At 41.4% G+C, this 19,457-nt stretch overlaps 1 long non-coding RNA gene across 1 annotated transcript; it reads right to left on the bottom strand.

Annotated features, from left to right (window-relative positions):
- Positions 1–15,670: 15,670 nt before the first annotated feature.
- LOC125191940 lies at positions 15,671–16,202 on the bottom strand. Its single transcript, XR_007171278.1, has 2 exons — positions 16,160–16,202; positions 15,671–16,043 (listed from the first exon to the last, which is right to left on the bottom strand). It is a non-coding gene; the product is annotated as an uncharacterized LOC125191940 (long non-coding RNA).
- Positions 16,203–19,457: the final 3,255 nt, after the last annotated feature.

Here is a 19,457-nt window from a genome sequence, read left to right as displayed (position 1 = left end):
ATCTTAAACATACAAAAAGTCAAAATGATTTCACTTTCCACTACCTAACTTCAATTATTGCACACTCCAACGACCACTACCCCACTTCAATTATTACACACTCAACCAATTTCTTAAAACCTGTGCCATAACTAAATTTTACTCTTAAACTGGGACGGAGGGAGTATTAAATAAATTCTAAAAGTTTGTTGTTAATTTCTAAAAATAAAAAATAAAAAAAAATCAAAATTACAATCGGGACTGGATACCCGAGTCGAGAATCCGAGTATCCAAAATCAAATTTGGGTCGGATATCAGATATTGAATTTAAATTTCAGGATCGAGTACACAAAGATTTCATATCGGATATCCGTTGGTTCTCAATTTGACAAGCCTAAATTTAGAATGATAACCATCTCTTAGTGGTACAAACTACAACTGGTTTGCTAGAACCAAAAATCGGTGGACATGATTCTATCTTCGACTGATGTCAAACTTCAATGCAAAAATTTTCAATAAGAGTGTATTGATGTCAACTCAATATGTAAAAATTATCAATTGGTAGTATGAATAAAAATTGAATTTTGTTTGGTATAACTAATCATTTTCTTTCTCTTAAAAATATCTTAAAAACTTTGAACTCTTATAATTATATCAATTTAAATGATTTTTTCACAAAACATATACTCCCTCCGTCCTAACTAAATTTCGTATTCCTTTTCGAGATGTCCCAACAAAGTTGAGTCATTTCCTTTTCTCATAAAAACAAAACACCCAATCATTTCTCTACTATTTGTTTTCATTTCTTATATTTTATTTTATTTTCATTTAATCCATTCAAAACAATTTCTTAATTTTCCTGCTCAAAAAAATTTGCCTAAACTTTGTTGTCTTAATTTTCTTGCCCAAAAAGTTATGCCTCAACTTTATTGGGACAGAGGAAATATCTAATTAAAGGTAATTTTATAAAGAACTAAACGCGATACTAATTGCATATATGATAATTTTATATGAATTTTAATACCGCTATTAATAATATTTTTTATAATTAATATACATAAGGAACGGTATTAATATCCTTTTTTATATATTAAAATACTATTATTTTCTAACTTACATATGATATCATTTTAATGAGGAAAAATTTCCTAGTTTAAGCATATAATGATGTCCATATGAGGTGGTATGTCCCACCAATATCTCTTTGATAAATAGAAATAAAATTAACCTACATTTGGCATATGAAAACTTTTCGAAATAGATTTAAAATATTGTTCTAATATTAACCTGTTTCATCTTGCCATGTTCGAGTTTTTTCTAATATTTATATTCTAATATTTTATAAATTGCAAAAAATGGTATCAATCTTACAACAATTTTTATAATTATGTCCCTGAACCAAATTAGATTATTTTTAATGTTTTATGAATTTGATATGCTATCTTTTTAAAACAACAATCACTCTTTATCTCAATTGATATTAGTGTCACATTTTTTACTTTAGTTTCCTTTTTTTCTTCTCATTCTATCTTGTCTTAATAATTATAATATTTATTTTCTTTTCTTTAATAATAATTCATTATAATTTAATTAATTTGTATCTCAATTTCATCTTTTAACTAAAAACCACCATAAATGAGTTTGACCCTTTCATACAATTATACTAATAAAGTACTAATATATAAGTACACGAACTAGTAGACACTCTATATTTAATATTTTATTTATTACTAAAGATTCTTTAAATTCAAATAATTATAACTACAAAAACATTTATAAAATTGTTGGAGCAATCGTGTGATGCTTATTTTTATAAAAATCTTATGATACTCGTTGCTTTTTACAAGTTTCATATGCATTATGTAGTGCTTGTTCAACATATTGTGCATGAAGTGTAACAGCCCGCCCTCATAGGGTACAATAAATGCGGCGGCTGCTACCCAAACGGACTCCAAAGAAGTAAAATAGGCTAGGGTTTCATTTAAAGAGTATTGACCAAAAGAATTGAAAGAATTATCAGAGTATTTAAAGCAATAACTTAACCTAGAAGTTTAAAAGAAAAAGAAAGGTATCATAAATGACGATCAAAATATCTTAAGAGTACGACATAATATCCAAGACAAAGTCACAAGAAAAAGGCTAAGGCCTCAAACCGAAGGCAAGATGCAAATATTCCAAAAGAAATTCTAAAGTGTATCAAGATTCAGCGGAAGGCGACCAAGAGAAAGAATAGCTATGTATGAAGACACAACTACGCTTGAAGTTCAACATATCCATATTAATTAGTTATCATGCTCAACACCCGCCACCGCTCGTCATCGTTCAACCTGCACATAAGGAAAACACATGCGAGAAAGGGCTGAGTATTTTGAAATACTCAGTGAGCTCATTGCCAAAACATTTTATAAGTTATGCCACCCTTACCAAGTGAACTCGAGTTTTAAGCAGTTAAGAGAAATATCACGAGTATCACAAAATATATTTTCATAGACTGGCCAGTCAAAATAATCCCCCATTTTCTCATCAAAATAACAATCACAACATTCCATAGTGCGATGAAAGTGTGGCCACACTTTTTGCCCACGAGACCGGCCGACTAGCAAGGACGGCTCTCGATCCCCTCGTGTACACAGCCTGGTAGGGCTTGCGGCCCATACTCAGACCCGAATTCGTATAAGCATATCCAACATCACATCTAAACAAACATAGGCATGACATAACAGTTAAACCACCCTTATAACACCAAGCAATATTTTTGACAAAATAAAAGAGAGTTTTTAGAGTAAAGCCCACCTCGACTGCTTAGTTTTCAAGTAGTTTCGCTTTTCCGTTATCCGGCTTCGCAACCAAAGTTTCACCTTTTAATCACATAAGCACATATCACAAATTAGGTTCAATACTACTCTTACTCATGCATGTCTCAATACCTTTTTCCTTTTCCCATCGATTTATCTTATCATTACTAATTAATCAAGATCATGTTTATCACACAAGAATATTTAGCCATCAAACACACACTACACAACACAACAACACACACACATACACGACACACACACACACACGCCACACACACACACACACATGAACATATTCCCACATCCCTTTTATCCCACTTTCACTCAACCAAGATGCATGAGGGTTCAAGAAGACCGATTAATCGGTTAGAAGAAGAAAAAGAGAAGAAGAAGAAGAAGAAGAAGAAGAAGAAGAAGAAGAAGAATAAGGAGAACTCATAAACAAAATACCTTTTTAGAGAAAAACGATCGGTAGAAACAAAGTAGAGACTTGGTTCTTCAAGAATCTTGGCGTTCAAACTCTAAATTCTTCTCAAAGGATGACAAAATATTGGTGTGTGGAAGAAGAAAATTTGAGAGAGTGAGGGGGGGGGTTTCGAAAATTATGGGGGCTAGGGTTGGGGTTTTGGTTCTTATTTATAGAGTCCAATGAGATCTTTAGAATATTTGGTAAGATTTTATTCTCCACAATTAAATAAATAAATATTGTGAAGTAGGGAAGAAGAATTAACAAAAATAGATCCTAGGGCAAATCTCCTAGTTTTCGAAAATTATGCTTCTAAGATAGCCAAGATTTTGTTTTGGTATATTTTACGGAGTAGAATAAAATATCACGGAGCAAAATAAAAATAAGGATTCTCCCATCTTGGGATGGAAATAGGCGTCCCTATGCCTATTAAATAAGGCATGGATTTTGAATATTAACTAAAATAAGATAAGGCAAGATCTCTTTGAAGTATGGAAAGATTTGGTAGAATAATTAAATTCTAGGTATGGAAAGAAATCAAATAAGAGGTTAACTAAAATAAAATAATTCCTTTCCTCCTACACATGTGATTTTCGAAAATCACAAAAAATAAAATAGGTGGAAATTTTCTCTAATATTCTCACTCACCCTTAGAAAATTAATTTACCACATAATCTCATAAATTAATATATATATCACATGCCACATCATTAAATCAACAATTTGACTTTTCAAACCTCCCGGTCAAAGAAACTCATGCAATAAATTCACTCATCAAATAATTCACACCTTCCACGTCATCAATAATTAATTCTAGGGCTCTAAAATTAGGGTTCTAAAGAGGGCCTTATGATCACCCGCGTATCATGAGGAGAGGTTCAGCAAACGCAATCAAGGAACAAGAAGGAGAAGGAGTTGGGGACAGGATAGATCGGTTGGAGAAGACACTTCTTAGTGCGATTGAGAAAAAGAATTCCCCGACCTCGCAGGAGAAAGAAAAGCCGCCAGGCCCAGAGGAAAATTAACTCCAGCTCTATTATGGTCCACCACCCGATGGAGAGTTCCAAGCCCAAGTAAATGCAGTGGAGAATTGGAATCAAAGTAATCAGAATACAAGCTGGAATCAATGGAAGATCAAGGAGGCACCATGGAGAGACAACCCTTGTTTTAGATGGGCAGACGGAAACTAACAGCTCCAGCTACAGTACCCAGGTCCAGCAGAGAACCAGCAGAACTGGCCTAACCGTGGTCAGGACGGACCCCAACATAATTCAAACTGGTCCGGAAAAAACCAGGAAGGATCGAATAGTTGGAGTTATCGCAATCAAGGGGACCAGTCCAATTGGAACAACATGAACCAGAGTAATCAAGGGAGCTCTTATGTGCTGCCACATCAGAGGAACGCCACCGGATACAATCAGAATTTCCAGCATGCACACCAACGAAATCAAGGGTCAGGGAACCAGTTCAGCAACAATCAAGGAGGTCAGGGTAATTATCGCCCAAATCAGGGAAGCGGACCGAGCCACAATCAGGGGTCAAGTTCAAATCAATCGAACTACAAGCCTCCGAGGAATCTGGATGAGATGGTACATGACCTCGTCAGCTCTCAACAACACATGCAGAACAATATGCAGGCAAACAAGATGCTCAGCAAGAGCATAAGTCTGCTATGGATATGTTGGCCAAACAAATGTCGCAATTGGCCACTTCGTTGAATGAGATGAGGGGACACGAAGGAAGGATACCAGCTTCAGTGAAACCACCTGACCGGGCAAATATTAGTCAGATAACTTTGAGGTCAGGACGGGGCTATGAAGGTCCGGTGATGAGAAAAGATGAGAATACACCTCTATTGGTGAGCAAGGAAGGAAAGACCCCTGACCTAGAGGGTAAGCAAGGTCAGAGTAGAAGATGATCCTCAAAAAGGGGATCGGGAGAAACCACTACCTCGGATGGCCGATCCATTTTTCTTAGACCCGGAGCCTGAAGTGGAGATTGAGGAAGGAAAGAAAGAAGTCGGTGAGTCATCCGTCTCAGGTCTGGCAGGGACGTTGAAGCGTACGAAGCCATTCCCTCATTGTGGGGAAGCCAAAATGAAGAAGGACGACACCAAAGACTTCATGGAGATTTTCGGCAAGCTGGAGATCAACCTGCCCTTCCTACAAGCTTTGAAGCTGCCTACATTCAGTAAATTCATCAAAGAGTTCATAGCAGGAAAGACCAAGCCCGACGGGAAGATAGTAATTGGAGAAAATTTGTCGGCTGTGATACAGAAGAGGAGGATGCCATCAAAGTGCACAGACCCATGTATATTCACTTTGCCTATTTCTCTGGGTGACATAAAAATTGAGCATGCTATGTGTGATCTAGGGGCTTCGATAACCCACTTTCGATATATAAGAAGTTGATAGGAGTGAGTCTGGTGGATACGAAAATGGTAATTCAGTTAGCCGATAGAACATGCATTTCACCCGAAGGTGTGTTGGAGAACGTGATAGTGATAGTGCATGATTTCCTGTACCGAGCTGATTTTCATGTGATAAAAATGAGTGATAATGAATCTGCTGAGTCAAGCGGAGTGCTATTAGGGAGACCATTCTTACGCACCGCTAAGACTATGATAGATGTGTTTGATGGAACAATATGCCTGGATTATCATGGGGAAAAATATACATTTAACATCGATGAAGCCATGAAAAAACCATTGGATGTTGGGAATTTGCATTCTGTCGATGTCATTAACCCCCTGGTCCAGGAATATCTTGAGACTGAATTAATGCAGGAACAGTTTAACAATTCGGAGCTGAGCCAGTCTGTTGATAAGGAGGTGGCAGGATGGTGTGAAACCCTATTAACTCGGAACCTGACAGATGAACAGATCAATGAAGCGATCATGGCATTCTGCCACCAACCACTGTCATTCGAGTCTACGGGGTCTGTTCAGGTGAAAGGTCCAGACGAGGGAACAAACTTGGATTAGATAGCAACAAAGAGTCTGGAGAAAAACCCCCTGCCCCAGGAAGCCATCACACCTAAGAAGGAGTTGAAGAAACTACCCGAGACACTGAAGTATGCCTATGAAAGGTTTTGTTTCGCTGTGCGTGTTCAAATAGGAAATAGCAGGTTCCCTAGATCCAGCAAGTCCACCAGATCACTCGGTCTAGGAACTCGTGGGTCGCGAGGAATCCCGGTCGTCGGACACACAGAGCACTTTTTCTTTCAAAAACCCTCAACCACTTTACTAAACCTAGTATAGGGAAGTAGGGATCGATCCCACAGAGAAGGATGCGTAATACTCATGTTCAAGGATTTGGGAGTGTTTTTGGTGTTGGCTGCTGCCACGCATTTTCTTGGGTTGAGGAAATCAAAATTAACTTGACTTGGGAACTTTAAAAAATTCTTAAACTAACAGCTAGACCTAGGCAAAATCATGAAAGAGCGTAGTAGAGGAAATTTAACTATCCGACACTTGATCTAAGAAAACCTCTACACTACTAGACCTAGGAAATAAAGCTACTGTGGGGACCATGTCTGAAAAAGCAAGGTACGAATGAAAAGTTGGCAGAATAACTAACTCTCGTACTAACTGACAGTGACATCGTCTTCTACAACCAAAATTGCGTAAAACTTCTTAAGAAAAACAGCATAAGCAAAATTAAAACAGAGCAACTGACTTGAAATCAAATTAATGCATAACAAATGAAGAACTTAACAGATCTGCATACTCTAGACGAAGTAAAATAGAAATCAAGAAGAAAAACAGAATCTATCGAACAACTATCTTTCCACACGTCGAATCCAACCTCAGACGCTAAATCCACTCCGGATCCAAGCGTCCGACATGAACTCCAAACAACAGAAACCCTCCATCACGTCAGATTTAAGCCAGGAACTCCGAATACTCAAACAACCACAGATCTGTCACCAAATTCCATATCAAACACCTCAACATCAAAATAAACAGAGATCGACATAACATTTGAAGAAATAAACTAACAGCAGAGAGATCTATGCAAATTGACTTGAAATTTAACTGCTAAACGCAGATCAACAAACGGTAAAACAAATAAGCATCATCATCATCAAGGTCGACTCCCAAAAGTGAAGTTCGACGGTAAAAACAAGCGAAACAACTGAAATTAAAGGTAATTGTATCTTCGCCCTCACTCGGGCGGTGTTGCCAACCACGAAATTTCTAAAAAGTAACCTTCCATTCCCGACTACCCCAGATCTATTTCCAAGTGTGTGTAAAGTGTGTGAGCTAAGAAGAGTGAAAAATTTCTCCCTATTTGCGTTGCATGCTCTTCTATATATATAGGCGTTTGAGTGGGCCCAGCGAGGTATAGATAAGACTTTGTTGCCCTCAGCTGTAGACTCCTCTGTCACGCCAATTTTCCTTGTAAATCCTGCTCACTTCGTTCCTTTCCCTCGCTAGACCATCTCCTTCATTACTTCCTTGATCTAGCGATTTTCTTCACACACCTGACTTAGGAAACGTGTTAGACCCAGCAAATTATAACATTTTTCGCACATTACCGATGCATGAAATTAGCCTTATCAAACTACCTTGGGGAAGATGAAACATTCCCAGTGATCATCGACAGCCACTTGACAACGGAGCAGGAGAATGATCTATTGGAAGTAATCCGGAGGAACAAGAAGGCCATTGGGTGGACGCTCTCCGACCTGGTGGGGATCAGCCCTGATCTTTGCATGCACCACATCCGACTGGAAGAGGGGGCGAAGGCGCGTAGAGACCCACAGCGCAAGCTAAACCCAAACTTGAGGGAAGAAGTTCTGAAGGAAGTATTGAAGTTGCTATCCTTGGGGATTATTTACTCCATTCCAGACAGCGAATGGGTCAGCCCAGTTCACATGGTACCAAAGAAGTCAGGAATACAAGTTGTGGAAAATGATAAGAATGAATTGGTGCCTACTAGATTGGTGACTGGATGGAGAATGTGCATCGATTACAGGAAGCTTAATGAAGCCACTAAAAAGGATCATTTTCCTTTGCCCTTCATTGACCAAATGTTGGAAAGGTTGGCTGGAAAGCAATATTTTTGCTTCCTGGACGGATACAGTGGATACTTCCAGATATATGTGGATCCGGAAGATCAGGAGAAGACAACTTTTACCTGCCCGTTTGGTACTTATGCGTATAGAAGAATGCCGTTTGGATTGTGCAATGCACCAGGAACATTCCAGCGCTGTATGATGAGCATCTTCTCAGACCTGTTGGAGGTATGCATTGAAATTTTTATGGATGATTTCACGGTGTATGGAAATTCCTTCGATGCATGCTTTGCCAATTTAGATATGGTATTGAGAAGGTGTCAAGAGAAGAATTTAGTCCTAAACTTTGAAAAATGTCATTTCATGGTACCTGAAGGAATAGTCCTTGGTCATGTAGTCTTCGAGAGATGGATTCAAGTGGATAAAGCCAAAGTGGATGTAATCTCGAAACTACCCTACCCCACGAATCAGAAGGAGGTTAGAGAGTTCCTGGGTCACGCAGGTTTTTATAGGAGGTTCATCAGGGATTTTGCAAAAATCGCCCAACCGCTAACGCATCTCTTGCACAATGATGTGGAATTTGATTTTGATGAAGGATGCAAGAAGGCATTCCAGATGCTGAAGGATAGACTTGTCTCTGCCCCGATAATCTGCGCACCAGACTAGAATTACCCATTCGAAGTAATGTGCGATGCGAGTGATTTTGAAGTCGGAGCAGTCCTAGGTCAGAGGATTGACGGGAAAAGCTATGTCATTTTTTATGCCTCGAAAACCCTCAACCAGGCTCAGAAGAACTATGATACCACATAGAAAGAGATGCTGGCAGTGGTGTACTCATTCGAGAAATTTCGACCGTATCTGCTAGAGTCGAAAGTAATAGTCTACACTGATCATGCTGCGATTAAGTATCTCCTTGCCAAGAGGGAATCTAAGCCAATGTTGATTAGATGGGTGTTGTTGCTGCAAGAATTTGATTGGGAGGTAAAAGACAAGAAAGGGACGGAGAACAAAGTTGCAGATCATCTGAGCCGAATATTCCAAGGGGATACGGATGAAGCTATACCGGATGCCTTCCCCGAGGAACATCTTTATTATGTATGGAAGTCTACTAGGTCTATTAACTGGGAAGCAGTGTTCACAACAACAGGTCTAGGAACATCAGACAGGGGTAAGCGTCCGATGAATGTAGAGCCATGGTTCGCTAACCTGGCCAATTACTTAGTCACTGGAGAACTACCAGGGTCCCACGAAATTTCCCGGGCCCAGAGAATGAAGTTGAAGAGTGAAGCCAAATACTACTTCTGGGATGATCCCTACCTCTGGAAGATGTGCTCAGATCAGGTTATCCGACGATGCATCCCGGAGTGGGAACAGAAGGATGTCTTGAACCACTGCCATGCCTTAGCTTGTGGAGGGAATTTTGGGCCTAGGAAAACTGCCAGGAAAGTTTTGGACAGTGGATTTTATTGGTCGACTCTGAACAAAGATTCTTTTGAGTTTTGTCAAGTCTGTGAAAGATGTCAACTGACCGGGGGAATTTCTAGAAGAGATGAGATGCCACAGAATCCAATAATACTTTATGAGATTTTTGATGTTTGGGGCATGGAATTTATGGGCCCTTTCCCATCTTCATATGGGAATACATACATTTTGGTTGCGGTGGACTATGTATCCAAATGGATAGAAGCAAAGGCTACACCCACCTGCGAGTCAAAGGAGGTAGCTAAATTTCTGCGGGCCAATATTTTCAATAGGTATGGGGTACCCAGAGCCATCATCTCGGACCAAGGTACGCATTTTTGTAACCGCACAATAGAAGCTTTGATGAGAAAATATGGTGTGCATCATCGGTTAGCTACACCCTATCATCCCCAGTCGAATGGTCAAGCAGAGATTTCGAACAGAGAAATCAAAAACATCTTGGAAAAGACGGTGAACACCACAAGGAAAGATTGGAGTAAGCACCTCGACGATGCTCTCTGGGCATATAGGACTGCTTACAAAACGCCAATCGGGATGTCACCGTACAGATTGGTGTTCGGGAAGATGTGCCATTTGCCCGTGGAAGTGGAGCATAGGGCTTACTGGGCTGTGAAAGAGATGAATATGAAGGCACAGGACTGTGAAGAGGAACGGAAACTGCAGCTACAGGAATTAGAGGAACTAAGACTGGAGGCATTCGACTCGGCCATGTGGTATAAAGAAAGAACAAAGCTCTGGCATGATAAGAATCTCCGAGTCAAGGAACTTCGAGTAGGGCAGAAAGTACTCCTTTTTCAATCCCGGCTGAAGCTAATGCCTGGTAAGTTGAAATCCAAGTGGATAGGGCCATACACGATCATTGGCCTTCGAGCAAATGGAGCTGTAGAGATTCAAGGAAGCGCCCCAAACTCAGTTCCTTTCCTGGTAAATGGGCACAGAGTGAAGGTATACAGAGATAATACAGATATGCATGTGGTGGAAGAGACGCCACTACATGCATCTGCTATTATTTCTTAGGATGGTCAGGCAAGTGGATATCCTCAATGAATTCCTAGGTCAGGTAAAGTGGGGAACAAAAATTTTTTTGCACTAACCTAGGAAATCTTGGGGATACTCATTTGCTATGTAAATAGTTTAGTCACTTTCTAAAAACAAGAAAATCCAAACAAATTTAAAATTTTAATCTTCCAAAAATATTTTAGAAACACCAAACTCCTTGGGGAAATTGCTTTGTCACTCATGATCTCCGACCCAGGAATTTGGTGTTTCATTTCTTTTGTTCTAAATTGCTAGGGGAAGGAAGAGTCTTGCAGATTGGAGAGAAGGCGGTTGCCTTTTGAAATTCGAATTCCGCTTTTCGAGGAACGTACGGTTGCTTACATCATATGGCAACCGTTCGCCTGCCACTCTGAAAAAGGCTGAAGATATTTGATTTTTAATCAGAATCAATTGTCCACTTCTCTCTCTACTCTCATAATTCTCTCTCTAAATAATTTTCCCCAAAATCGTTTCAAACCCTAACCAAATCTACCCAAGAAATTGTGAGTTGCAGGTAACCATGAAGAAAGCACAGGGAACCACCGTGAAGAAGGGAGACCCAGCCACCGGACTACCGTCCGGCGAGTCGTCCGGACAACCGCCGTTTCAACCGACTTTCTCGGCGCTCGATATTCGCTCAGAATGGAACCCGACTTCTGTGCAAGGTTCCTCTACCGTCAAAAGTCCCGATGAGGAAGCATTCTTGAAGGAACTAGAAGAGAAGTTCGGAAGTAAAGAAGAGGCCGAGAAACTGTTCTCCCGTTTCTCGATGTTTCGTCAGCAACCGCCGGCAATTCCTGAGGAATCAAAGGCGCAACCACCGAGTTCAAACCTAGGGGATTCCAAAACCCTAGATCAGACGCATACAGCAACTGGGCCGAACCCAAACAGTGCAGAACAGGGAAAGGGCGGCAGCGGACTCGAGGAGGAAAGCGTCAGCGGATTTGCAGACGAAATTGACAGGATGGCGGTGGATTATTCGGTGGATGGAATCGCGAGGGAAGGTAATGCATCTGCCGTACAATTAGTGGAGGGGGAAACCCCGGTGGTTGAATCTGTGAGGGGGGAAACCCCGTTTCTAAGAATGTGGGGGTAGGGGGGGGAAACCCCGAATGTGTATGTGGAGGGGGGAACCCCGTTTGATCATGAGGGGGCAACCCCGACTTTGCTTGTTGAGGGGGAAACCCCAGTTGTGTCCGAGGGAGAAATCCCTAACAAACCTGAGGAGGAGACTCCGATTAAATCTACGGGGGAAACCCCAGTTACGTGTGCTGAGGGAGAAATCCCTAAGAATTCTGGAGGGGACGAGGTCCCCGTTGATGTTGCAGGACAGAGGCCCGAAGAGGACGGGCCGTTGGAGGTAGTGGATATGGAGAAAGAACCAGAGGACTCACCCGCTGATCCGCGGGCGTCAAGGAGAATGGTCCGACGAAGTTTGCTGGACGAAGTAGAAGAGGATGACCAGACGAAGGGATCAGGATTCCTGGCCCCGGGGGCGACGAGCATGCAGGAGGGAGAGACTCCTGACTCTGAAGATGAGGTAGACGCCGCGGAAGAGCGTCGAGTGGTCAAGGAGCGCAAAAGGAAGGGAAAGACAACTGTCGTCCCTCGGCCCAGGAAATCTCAGAGACTCCTCTCGGTCGGGAAAGCTACCCGCCCGCACCCCAAGGCCTCTGGAGCTGGTGATGAGAGTAGCGAGACCGAGGAAGAGATCGAGGAAGAAGAGGAGGTCCCAAACTTCGAGCGAGAAGAAGTCTGGATCACGAAGAAGCTCCTAGGAGCTATGTCTAAGTTCAATGACTCGAAGAGGATACAGACGTACAAGGATCGAAGCGCAGTTGGGAAACTGGCCAAATCAGGGAAGAGATACGATAAGGACTCGCTGAGGGAAATAGAGTCTGATGAAGAATTCCTTGGCCACATCAAGGGAATAGGCTTTGAGTGGCTCCTGAACCATAGTGAACAGGAGGTGCCAGTGGAAGCGGCCCGGGAATTTTTCTCCACTTTCAGGTTCAAGGCTACTACCGATCCAGATGCGAACTCCATCTCCTTCCGTCTTTTCACCATCGAGCATACCATGAGTGTAAGGGAGTGGTCTTTGAGGATGGGGTTATTTAGCAATGCCGAGGATGATGAGGGCATTTGGGACGACAGAGTATACGGCCCACCAAAGGACACACCCGGATTCTCACCACAAACTGCTTGGGAATACTTGACACACGCTAGGAGCGGAATTTTCAAAACCAGAATATCAAAAGGGATCCACCTCACCGACCATCTTCTACGTTTCGCCCAAGAATTCATCGGGTACAATCTGATGGGCACGGCCAACTCCAGCATCACCACCACCGAGCTCTACTTTACTTGGTGCATGTCTAAACGCATCAAGGTTCACCTTGGATATTGGTTAGCCCAGGCCTGCCATCAGATGACTGCCAACCCTTCCCGCCACATGTACACTTGCCACCTTCTCGGCGCCTACATAGAACGCAACTTCGACATGAAGATTGGGAAGGCAGAGCCGAGTGTTACAATGTGTGAGCCCCAGGAGTTATTCAGCATGGAGTACTTTTTCAATAAAGGGCTCTTACACATGGAAGGGAAGGAGTTGTGCTTCTACAACATAGGGGCCAACGTGGACAAGGTGAAGCGTGAACCAGAGCTGGTGGAAGACGTGGTGAATGTGGATGTGACCGAACTACGGAAGGAGGTGGCTGAGGTGAGAGGAGATATTGGGGAAGTCAAGAAGGTGCTACAGGAGATCAAGGGGAGTTTGAATACCCTGGCTGGACGCTCATCTGCCCAGAATGAGAGGATGACCGAGGCGGTCAAGCTTATGCAGAGAATGGCAGTATGGTTGGGAGAGATGTTTCCCCAAATCAAGGAGAAGCGGCAGCCCGGTCCGGGAAGTTCCTCCCAGCAGCAACTTCCACCCCCCTCCAAGCCTTCGGTAGCCCCGCATGTGTCTCCAGCCTTGACGTCTGTCCCTGTGAAGAAACCCATGTCTAGACCCCCCGTTATTACTGAAGAGGAAGCGCCGGCATCGCCGGCAAAGAAGAAAGTGAAAGTGAACCGCCCCAGCATACCATCCAAGTCTGGCTCCCAAGGGAGCCGGACCCAGAATTGAATCCCCCCGTTGACCAAGTAAATTTTACATTTCAGTCATTTCATTTTATTTTTTGTTTTTGTATATCCATGTTATTTGTGCTGAGCATGTTTAACTGTTTTCTTGTGTGTTCTCCCACTTAGCCCAATCTTTGGTCTAAGTGTGAGAAGTTTATATGTTTCTTCAGCATGCTTTTCTTGTGATTAGGTGTTCATCTCCCACTTAGCCCAATTCTTGGTCTAAGTGTGAGAAGTTTGTGTATATATTCGGTATGCTTGTTCCTGTTTATGTCTTTGTTCATAACGGTCATTCTCGTTTCCTTTTACTTTTTACACAGGTTTAAATTCTTTTTACTATGTTGAAATTATATTCTTCTGCCATGTACGGATACAATGAGTGTAATATCTTTTGTTATGAATGGATTGTCACCAAGGGTAGTGGTCAACCCAGATTGTTCACTTTTGTTAGGACATAGAAGAGAGATATCTAGTTCCTTTCATTTTCTGAAAATATCATTCATTCCCAGCTCAAATGGTTTTAACTTTCTTTTAGATCGCATACTTCTCTAATTATCGCTCGGGAAATCGAAAAATGTTAGCAACTGCCCTTCTATATTTAAGTTCATACTGTTTTCTAAAGGAATGCACAACTTAAAAAAACATTCTAAGTTCTTAGAAACTTTAATTTCCCTTTGCATGCATCATGATTCATACGCTACTCGAAAAGATATATTCTTACCAAAAACTTTTCAACTTTTCTTGATAAAGAACAACCTTCTATTTCGTAAACCTTTTTTGCAAAGAACTAATATCATCTTCCACTTTCACATTTCACTATTTTTACTAAAAACAAAAGTTACTTCTTCCTTCATCGTATAAATTCTTTACTCGATAAAGACACATCAACTCTTCACTTAAAACTTTTACCAGATAAAAACACATCATTTTCTTTCAAAAAAAATTTCCAGCTCTTTCTCGAATGGAACAAACTATCATTTTCTCTATAACTCTCACTTCCAACTCTTACTTCCGAGTCTCTACTCGATAAAACTCATCTTTCTCAAAAGTCTCATTTTTTTTCCTTCATTTGCTTGAAACAAAAACCTGATAAGACTCATCGTCTCTTTCTCTAAAATCTCATATTTTCATACTAGACCCGTTCATTTGACCGTCGGTCCCTACAACTTTCTCTTTTTAAACCTCTTGAACATCTCAAATTGCTTTTAAAAGAAAGAACAAATTAAATTTTTCTCGTTGAGCGCGATTGGTGGGAATGCTGAAAGTTCGATAACAAATTAGATAGTCTAGTGGAACAAGTCTAGACTGGTAACTGAAAGAGACTCTTGGGTTCAGAGCATCAAAGAAACTGCTCTGATACCACTCTGTCACGACCGCACTTTGCTAAGGATAGCAAAACCGGGAAACTGTGACTTGGGGTGGGGAATAAGAAAAGGGGAATAGAAAGGGGATAATAATGACCGAATATTCACTTAGAAATAAATGGAAACAACTTCAAATTAACGCTTAATCACTAGAATTTGAATGGAAATCTTACTTTTCAATAAATAATTATCAGAGTATAGAAAGACAATCGATGTTATCTATCTAGAATTTTAGTATGCAGCGGAATGAACACGGTCACATGTATGGAGATATGCACCGCCGAGAGCCTCTTCTTAAAATAAAAAGAAAATCAAAACTCTGCTCAGTATTCTCCACAGTCACTGCTCAACCTGCACATTTAGAAATATATGCAGGGCTGAGTATAAAATACTCAGTGAACACATTGCCGAAATATACATACATAAAATTGAAAATGTTGTCATGTCATCACTGTAACACTCGAGAGTTTTCTCTTAAAAGGTCCGAGCTTACTAAATTCTTTGTGAGCTAAAGTTTGACTGATCAGTCTAAGTTCTTTTTGTACCTCTGCCATATCTGAACACCAAGTGCCGTGGAGATGGTGCTCTCCCACGGTCACCTACATCTTTCTCCAGCCGGGGAGGTGGCCACCTCCCAACGGCCTCCACTATATCATCTTTGTGCCGTGGAAGGTGGCCACCTTCCAACGGTCACCTGTGTACACTAATCCGAGTAGGGACACCACCCTCACTTGGACCCGAATTCGATTCTTACGTTCCAACCAAACAGATAGGCTTCATACACATAAAACAAATCATTTATGACAAGACAACATTATTTGTATAACTAAATATCATCTCAAAATATTCGACATTTTATCCACATTAGTATGTAGGATAGAAAAGTTCACCTCGTTCGTTTCATTTCTTTATCTCGGATTTCCATACTCCGACCTTAACTTGCTCGTAGAGATGGCCTTTTGGAAACAATAACATATACTTAATCAGACTCAAGAAAAGATCTACATAGAATGCATGCATCCTGCACGTGTTTTTGTTTTGTTCCTTGTTCTTTCTTAGGGACGTTCTAAAATTCTTGTATGGTAATTAAATCAGAGTTACTCCTACAACCCGTCCCCGTTACACTCATCAAGGAATTTCTTAGACTTGTGATGGCTCAATATCAGCACATTCAAAGAGAGGAATCAGCCTTGAGCTAATCTCAAGCTCGAGTGTTTCAGCAACCGTTGGATTGCGTTAGTTAGTGAGCTTGTATCTGAGCCGTCAGATTAGATAGCCGTTAGAGAGTTGTTATTTTGTTTTGTTGCCTTTACTCTTTCGGTTTTCATATTAAAAACAGAGTTGTACAGTTTCTCTCTCAGATTTTGATCAATAAGATTTCGCTCCATTCTCTCGATCAATCCTTCCTCTCGCAGCTCTTAGATAGATCTCTGAAAACTCGATTAGGCTTCGAATCATTTCAATTGGCGCCGTCTGTGGGAATTCGATTGAATCTTGGTTAGGGATCTGAATTTTGATTTTTCGCGAAGAATCAAAAATGGCTTCTAGATTTGAAGCTGAAAAATTTACAGGGAAGAACGACTTCGGTTTATGGCGCGTGAAGATGAAGGCGTTGTTAATTCAGCAGGGGCTTTCATCGGCTCTGGAAATTGAGAGCGAGGATACACCGAAGGTCGTTCTTGATGAGAAAGCGACTGCGAAGAAGGCGGAAATTGAGGCGAAGGCGCATAGCGCTGTTGTGCTGAGTCTGGGAGATAAGGTGCTCCGGGAAGTGTCGAAGGAGACCACCGCGGCTGGTATTCTTAAGAAATTGGAAGATCTCTATATGACGAAGTCGCTCGCCAATAGGCTCTATATGAAGCAGCGGCTCTACTCCTATCGCTTCTTGGAGGAGAGGAGTGTTCTTGAGCAATTGGAAGACTTCAACAAAGCGGTGGATGATCTAGAAAATATTGATGTCTCAATTGGTGATGAAGACAAAGCAATCTTGCTTCTCAATGCGCTACCAAAGGCCTATGATCAGCTTCGCGACGCAATCATGTATGGACGTGAAAAGACCATCACACTTCTTGAGGTGCAGTCTGCCTTGAGAGCTAAAGATTTGCACAAGTCAAATGAGAAAGTGCAGGATCCTACTTCAGAGAGTCTCAATGTCAAGAAGTTCAAAGGGAAGAAGTTTGCCAAAAAGAATCAAGAAAGCTCAAAATCTTCATCAAATGATCAAAAGGAAACCAGATCATGTCATTGGTGTAAAAAACCAGGGCACCTAAAGAAAGATTGCTATGCATGGAAGAAAAGGCAAGCAAATGGTGGTGGAAACACTGCCAACTCCACTGATTGTGTTGAGGAGAATGATTCTCCAGATGCTCTCAACATAATGGAGGTCAAGGATGGAAGCTCATGGATTATGGATTCTGGCTGCAGCTTCCATATGTGTCCTCATTTGGATTGGTTTGAGGAAATTCAAGAGGGAACAGGCACTGTGATTCTGGGAAATAATGTGGTGTGTCATGTTAAAGGGATTGGATCCGTGAGGCTGAAGATGCAGGATGGGTCAATCAAGAAACTACGTGATGTAAGATATATCCCAGAGGTGAAAAGAAATTTAGTGTCCCTTGGATCTCTTGAAAGAAAGGGCTGCACATTCTCCTCTGCAAATGGAAGCATGACTGTCATGAAGGATAAGAAGGTGGTCTTGACTGGTGAAAGAAGAGGAACTTTATACTACCTAACTGCTACTGTGATGAAGACATCTATGGATGAAGTTCACATTGTGAAGTCAGAGTCTGTGAGCTTGTGGCATAGGAGGCTTGGGCATCCAGCAGAAGGGAGTGTAAAGCAACTGATAAAGAAAGGGATAATTCATGGAGTTGATGATTCACACAGCACTCCATGTGATGAATGTATCCTTGGGAAATCTAAGAAGCTGCCTTATCCAGCAGGTAAGCATACATCCACCTCACCTTTAGATTATGCTCATAGTGATCTTTGGGGGCCATCCTCTGTAAATTCTGTAGGGGGAGGTAGATATTACATGAGTATAATAGATGATTTCTCTAGAAAGTGTTGGATTTACATATTAAAGGAGAAATCAGAGGCTTTTAAGTGCTTTGATCACTGGTGTGTTGAGGTGGAAAGGGAGAAAGGTGTTAAGCTTAAATGCCTTAGAACAGACAATGGGCTGGAATTTTTGTCTAAAGAATTTGAAAACTATTGTAAAGATAGAGGAATCAAGAGACATAGGACTGTACCCCTCAACCCACAACAAAATGGAGTGGCAGAGAGGTACAATAGAACAATTCTTGAGAGGGTTCGATGCATGTTGTTGGCCTCTGGATTGGAAAAAAGGTTCTGGGCTGAGGCAGCCTCCACTGCAGTAAAACTATTAAATATGTGTCCTTCATCTAGCATCAATGGAGACACCCCTGATATGAGATGGTATGGGAGAAATCCTGAGTATAGTCATTTGAGAATTTTTGGCTGCAAGGCTTTTGCCCACCTGAAGCAAGGGAAGCTTGATGCTAGAGCATTAAGATGTGTAATGCTGGGCTATCAATCAGGAGTTAAAGGGTACAGGCTGTGGTGTGTGGAGCCTGGAAACCACAAGATTATAGTTAGTAGAGATGTAGTTTTCACAGAGACTGAGATGCCATTCTTTAAAGGGCAACAAGTGGCAGTGGAGAGTGAAGCTGTTAATATGGATAATAATAAGCCTGAGGTGGAGTCAGGGGAGTCAGATGATGATACTGAACCAATACAACATGAAGCACCATCTCAAGATACATCTCAAGGTAGCCCAGTTGATCTGAGAAACTATATGCTCACCAGAGACAGAGCCAGGAGAGTCCCAAAGCAAGCTGCTAAGTATTCTGATTCTGAAATGCTCTTTTATGCGCTTTGTATAGCTGAGGAGGTGGAGTATTCTGAACCAGCTACTTACAAAGATGCTATGAACAGCAAGGAATGGGAAAGCTGGATGAAGGCCATGATAGATGAGATTGAGTCTTTATTGAAAAATGGGACTTGGGTACTTGTTGAGAAACCTGATGGTAGAAAGGTAGTGAGCTGCAAGTGGATCTTCAAAAAGAAGATTGAGTCTTCACCTAATGAGGCTGATCATATAAGGTTCAAGGCCAGATTAGTGGCAAGAGGATTTACACAAGAAGAGGGCATTGACTTTACTGAGGT

This window comes from Salvia hispanica, chromosome 6, assembly GCF_023119035.1.
Source record: "Salvia hispanica cultivar TCC Black 2014 chromosome 6, UniMelb_Shisp_WGS_1.0, whole genome shotgun sequence".
Classification (NCBI taxonomy): Eukaryota; Viridiplantae; Streptophyta; class Magnoliopsida; order Lamiales; family Lamiaceae; genus Salvia; species Salvia hispanica.
Note: the sequence above shows the minus strand (reverse complement) of the source record. Positions and strands in the feature narration are given on the sequence as shown.